The sequence below is a fragment of the Leguminivora glycinivorella genome, chromosome 17, assembly GCF_023078275.1.
Source record: "Leguminivora glycinivorella isolate SPB_JAAS2020 chromosome 17, LegGlyc_1.1, whole genome shotgun sequence".
Lineage (NCBI taxonomy): Eukaryota > Metazoa > Arthropoda > Insecta > Lepidoptera > Tortricidae > Leguminivora > Leguminivora glycinivorella.
Window position 1 is genome coordinate 21,831,335 of NC_062987.1, and position 6,590 is coordinate 21,837,924.

General features: G+C 38.5%; 1 pseudogene; it reads left to right on the top strand.

The window, feature by feature from the left end:
• The first annotated feature begins 2,723 nt into the window (after positions 1 to 2,723).
• Positions 2,724 to 6,590, top strand: part of LOC125235152 — a 23,314-nt pseudogene continuing 19,447 nt past the window's right edge.

Genomic DNA, 6,590 nt, shown 5'->3' on the forward strand with positions numbered 1-6,590 from the left:
CCTTTGCTTGCTTTTCGAGGAGAATTTTTTTAAAACGAATATTAAAAGATTTTTTGGATTTAAGCTCTCTTAAAGGTGGGGGGGATATCATTCCAGCACTTGGTCGCAAGATATCTGAAACAACCGGTAAAAGCAATCGTCTTATGAGGATGTGTTTCTAAAATGCAACGTCGAGTGGATCTAGTGCCGTGTCGATGATGAAAAGAAGATTTATTTATTTTAAAATACAGATACTCAGGTGATTTGCAATTTATAACACTGAAGAGAAGACAAGCAAGGTGTAAATGTCTTCGTGATGCCATGTTTAGAGTCGAACATTTGTTTAAGTACGGCGTGATATGGATCCTTGGAGGAATTGTATACCCTAATGTATACCCTACTTATAAAATTCAATAAACAGTACAGGCTTACATGAAAACTGTGACATGAAAATTATATCATTATAATATCACAGATTATATAATAATACAAGTACAGAAGGCGCACTGCAACGGCAAAATGCCACCCTTCATAATTCTTACCTACATTAACAAACGGACCGCACCGCACGCGAGCAGCCAACATTGAGTTCTATTGCATCGCATTGAATGGGCCGCGAACGTACGGCATAAGATTAGGAAAGCATTTGAGAAAAATGGGGCATAATGAGGAAATGTAGCTCGGCAAAAAAATCGCGGCTTGAGCCGCTCTTGATTATATTTCGATTGTATCAATTTTATTAAAGAAATGAGGTCTAAGTTTTGTATAGACAAGCGGCCGTCCCCTTTTCTCTTGAAGAGACAGTGTAGAGAAATGAGGTGCCAAGATTGTACGTGACACGCATACATACCAACGTTCTGAGGACTTACATAGATTGAGCAGAATTTCGCAATAACCTCGTAAGGCCCACCGTAGTTAGTTTTCCCATTTTGAATTTGAACCTTATTCTATAAATAAATTGGTAAGATTTTTGTTTGTTTCAAAAATCAATGTAACAATGGAAATTCTACTTTATTCAGTTCATGCAAGGTTCAAATTAGATTGTAATACGATGTACATTGTAATGTACATTGGGCCTTAAGCACCTCTCATAATGTGAAAAAAGTTATGGAAAATATTCTGTATCTCTATTTTAAGCCCTGTGGTGACGGGTTAAGAATTTCACCACCGCTTTTCCTCGCATGGGTGTCGTAGAAGTCGACTGAGGGATTGGCTTCAATTGTGTTGTAGGCAATGCGCCCAACCAGCAAGCCTGTCACGCCAACATCACAATTATTTTTCCTTCAACGCCTTAAGGTGCATTAGGGCAATTCCGAAAGTCGTCTATTTACGAAAGTCGCATAAAAAGCACCATTATTTACATCATATCATGAATCGTCTTTCGGAATTACCAGAGCATTTCTGTCATTCGGAATTACCCTAATGCACCTTGATTGGTTAATGTAACTCTAGAACGTGTATTTCATGTTAATGTGTAAAACCAGGTGGCTTAAAGTGACTCAGAACCTGTTCATTAGTCAACACTATATTTATTTTTATAAGTAAATGTAGATATTTATTTATTAAATCAATGTGTATTGATGGAATATAAAGCATAATTATTATGGCGACGTTTATATTATATTAAAGAATCTACATCATAAACAACATTGTAGACGAAATTTGTCATGGTTTACTTTACCATAATAGTATGTAAATTCAGTGATATAGCAAATGGGATATTATAATTTGAGTCGTAAATAACCGGTATGTGTCTTACAATCACATAACTAGATTTTATTCTTAAGGAACAAAATACAATTTGAGCACTTTATCGTCACATAGTTATTTAATCATATGATTTGAATTAACTATGTTGTTGTTTATTTGTAATTTATCAATTAATTTTCGAATTAATTATTTCAGAAAAAATACGAATTAGGTAGAACTATAAGCTTAATACACAATACCATAATAAAAAACTCGTTTTTTTTTTTTTATTAGCCTACTGTAGTGTCCCACTGCTGGGCAAAGGCCTCCCCTCGCTTCTTCCACTCAACCCTGTCATGTGCGTAATTTTGCCAGCTTGGATAAAATGCGTTCAAGTCGTCCCGCCATCTCTTTTTCGGTCTGCCTGAACCCCGGCCTGCACCCTCCACGGTGTTCCGTGGGTCCCACTCGGTAACCATTTTGGCCCACCGTTCAGGGTGCATGCGGCAGACATGTCCAGCCCAGTTCCACTTAAGCGTAGCGGTCTCTGACACCTACATCTGCAACTCGAGTTCTGGATCGCAGTTCCGTGTTTCTGATTTGATCAGTTCTGCGAACACCTGTATATCACAGGTCACCATCGCTCGCTGGCAAAACTTCGAGTTTGGACTTTAGAGCTTCTGTTAGTGAGCCACGTTTGAGCGCCATAGGTTAGGATAGGCAGGATACAATATGTCGATGAGTTTGCGCTTGAGACACAGAGGAAGGTTACCCTTCATTAGCGCCTCTCATGGACCAGAAGCTCTTCCAGGCGTTATCAATACGTCTATTGACTTCTATGATTTGCCTGTTTTCGAAGGAAGCTATCTGGCCCAAGTAAATGTACTCATCAACATACTGTATATCCTGCCCATCTACCGTGACCCCAAGTTTTGCTCGATTGGTCATTAACTTAGTTTTTGCTCTGTTCTATTGTGAGTCCAACTTCAAGGCTCGCTGTGCTGAGATCTTGGAGCATGTGTTGCAATTGAGATGCTGTATGGGAAAAGAGGACAATGTCATCGGCCAAACGCAGGTTAGTTAACCGTTTATTACCGACAACAATGCCCGAACCTCCCAAGAGACCGCCAGCTTTTTAAAAATCTCCTCCAAGCAACTGGTGAACAGTTTAGGAGACAGCGGGTCACCTTGTTTAACGCCTTTCTCTATTTTAAAAATAGGACCAGGTGCGTGCAATTTAATGGCTGCCGTGCTATTATTATAAATCGTTCCAACAAGTTCAACGTACCTTGGATCTATACCTTGGTTGTGCATGGCGGAAATTATAGCGGAGTGTTTGATGCTGTCAAAGGCTTTGCTATAGTCTACAAAAGCAAGATATAGAGGCACGTTAAAACTCGATTAAATTAATATATTACTACCAATATATTACAACTATAATAATATATTTATTCCATTAATTTTTATGAATGGAAGTTATTTCAGTTACAAAGTTGCTCAATGTGGTATTATGTAAACATTTATGTATTGAATAAGTTTTCACTATCCATGTTTAACTTGAAAAAACCGGATAATGCTAGTCTGGCTCGAACACCGAAAGTTACGTGTACATTTTACTATTTTTTTTTCTCACAACTATATTAATAATCATGTACTGATGTATGGTGTAATATGATTTATTTTCCAAATTTCATAGTTTAAGTCAACCGGAAGTACCCTATTAATTTTGACTTCCTTGAGAGTATAGATTTTTTTTCAACTCAATTAACCTATGTTGCATTTACTTAGAAATAAGGTTTTTATACAGCTTCAAGGAACGGTACAGCACTACACCTCGGACACTGGCGATCACATATATGAAAGAGGCGCGTTCCTAGCACACAGTCTAAGCTAGTGTAGGTGAACGCGTACCATGCTTGTATGAGTGACATGTGACAGGTCGACTGTTCGTGTTTTTGACAGGCGGTAACTGTGAGGTAACTGAGAGGGGGTGGGAGGCACTTTCAGCGGGGAGCGGAGTGGCCATACTGTACGATAGTACTCTTTATTATACTGTGACAGTACACTTGAGTATAGGGTTTTTCCGAAATAAAGAATATTGACAAATAGATAAACGGATTGACAAGAAAGTACATAATTGTATAAGGGTTCCATTTTTCCCTTTTGATTCGAAAAAGATTTTGAAATGATTTATTTTTAACAAATATTAAAAAATAACTATTCGGTCAGAGTGAGTACTTTCATAGTCTCAATAAAAAGGGAAACTACACTCTCTGTCTCATTTATAGAGGTTATACTTGACGACAAACCCACCTACCATACACCATTTAAACAAGTTTTAAGAGAGTAGGCTAGATTTTTATAAGAAAAGCCTGCTATGTGACGCAAAACACACGATCTGGGGCCCGTTTCTCGAAAATTACAAACCTTGTATTACAAGTGTGTTTCCATGACAACCCATACGATTTGACAGTTCGCGCACTAGTAATACAAGGCTTGTACCTTTCGAGAAACGGGCCCCTGAAACATTCACGATTTCTACAAATAGTACAAAATTATCGCTATGTATGAGATTGTAAAAATCGGGCACAAACATCTAACACATCTTTTTATACAATATTTCCAAAATATAGCTATGTGTCATAATTCACATAGCAGGCGCAATTTCAAAACTGCTGTTATAAGAAGATAATGTAGTTATGTGATTTATTGCAGTTAGCGATTATAAGAAGAACATTCAATGTATGGGCATCACATACCTACTTTTGATAAAACCTGTAATACTGAAATGAGCTCGACGCTGTTTTTGGAGCATATGTATTTAGAAATAAGGTTTAAATGGCATTGAAAACGAAAATCGTTAAAAATCACATAGCGAATTTTGCACGCGCAGCGACGATATACAATAATAGTTAATAAATTATTCTAAACGTGTATAAAACTTGTATTTCCTAACGCCGTATAAATAAAATATTCCCTTGTCATTTTTAAATCACCTGTTTTCTTTGTAGGTAAACATTTTTGAATACATTCTGAAAAATAATGGTTAGTCAAAGTGACATCAAAAATGATGATTAAATTGACGAAAATCACTTATTCGAAGGAGAGAGGCAGATCATTAAATTTAATTTGGGTCGGTGGATATCAGAAATATTTATTGGACATAAAACTTAAATAACAAATAAATAATAAAAACAACTTAAAAATTAAATTAAAACTAAACTAAACTAAAATACGTCTAAATAGGGCTCCCGCGAGTCCTGCGGCATGGTGCCAAAGATGCTGGCAGCATTCCCTCGCTGAATAGCAATGCTAATGCGTTGCGAGAGAAAGCTGCCAAGCTATCTGGTCACCGGTGGATATCAAGCATATCCTACACGACTCATCTCTGGTGGAAAAAACTCATAACCCCTCGATTGCCTTGTCCCGTATCCGTCACAGACAATTTGGACTTTAATTAACAAATAATGGATTATTAAGAGGATACGGTAGCGAAAATGCTAAAATGGAAAGGAGCCCCCTTTCAACTTGGGAATTTTAGTTAAATATACAAGTGTTATTAATTCTAGATTTATCGAGAGAAAATTGTCCATTAAGACCTCAGTCAAAAGATATTTCAAAAAATCTTTAAAATCGAGGTTCCGCTCTCGACTCTTTCCTCCTTCAAAACTTAATCAATCGAAACGAAATTTGAGAATCTGAATAACAATGAAATAATCTATGTCGGACCGTTTAGCTTTTTTGGTTCATCATTCATCATCATTATCAGCCTATCCTCGTCCACTGCTGGACATAGGCCTCTCCTAATGCAATTTCGCCACTGCTCCCGATCTTCAGCTAATCTCATCCAGCCAACACCAGCCAACTTGCGGATGTCGTCACTCCATCTTGTCACAGGGCGTTCTGCACCACGTTTATCTGAGTCGCGGTCTCCACTCAAGAACCTTCGGCTCCTCACCGACCGTCTGTCCTTGCGACTAACGTGACCAGCCCACTCGCCACTTCAATTTGCATAATCCGGTGAGCTATGTCGGTAACTTTGGTCTTGTGACGGATCACATCATTTCTCGATGTGATCCCTCTAGAGATATCCCGAGCATAGCCCCTCTCCATAGCTCGTTGCGCGACTTTGGAATTGGTGGACCAATCTCAGCCGTGGGGAGTGCCCACGTCTCGCAACACCGTAGGTCATTACAGGTAGGATACACTGGTCGTGAAGACCTCTTCGACTTGAGACATTGTGGGATGTGGGGTGACGAGAAGACTTCCGCGAAGCTTATGGAATGCTGCCCAGCCCAGCCGAATTCTTCTTGTTGGCTTCTCTCTCGAAGCTGTTCTTTACTTCATAGTTGGAGAGTTTGCCCTAGGTAGACAGTTACTCTAGAACAACCTCGAGCGAGATTCCATCAACTGCATGATCGGTCCCGGATCAAAGCGTACTCGTTAAACATAACCTTGGTTTTGATCTAAGTTCTATCCTAAGACCGATCCGCTGCGAAGACCCAGCTAGATTTTGCACCATTTCCTGTAAATCTTGCCGGGTTTTTTGGTTAATTGTTACCAATCTTGAGTGTCACACCTTTTTTTTGCACCACAATGAAAAAGCGCCGTTTTTGGAAATTTTTGATTACAAGTGATAGGCAACATTTATAAACATTCTATACAGAGTCAAGCAAATCTTGAAACTAAAAAAGGCGCGAAATTCAAATTTTACATAGGGCGATAAACCTTCGCCGCTAGATTTGTCAAATTTTTCCAGTTGCCACCCACCTTTTTCAGTAACAAGATTAGCTCGACCGTCTAAATATATATATATCTCTCTTTTACCTCGAAAGACTCATGCCCATGTTCGCGATTTCTTTCAATTTGGAAATTTATTTATATAAAAGTTCAGAACTCGAATATAATTTGTACTTCGGAGA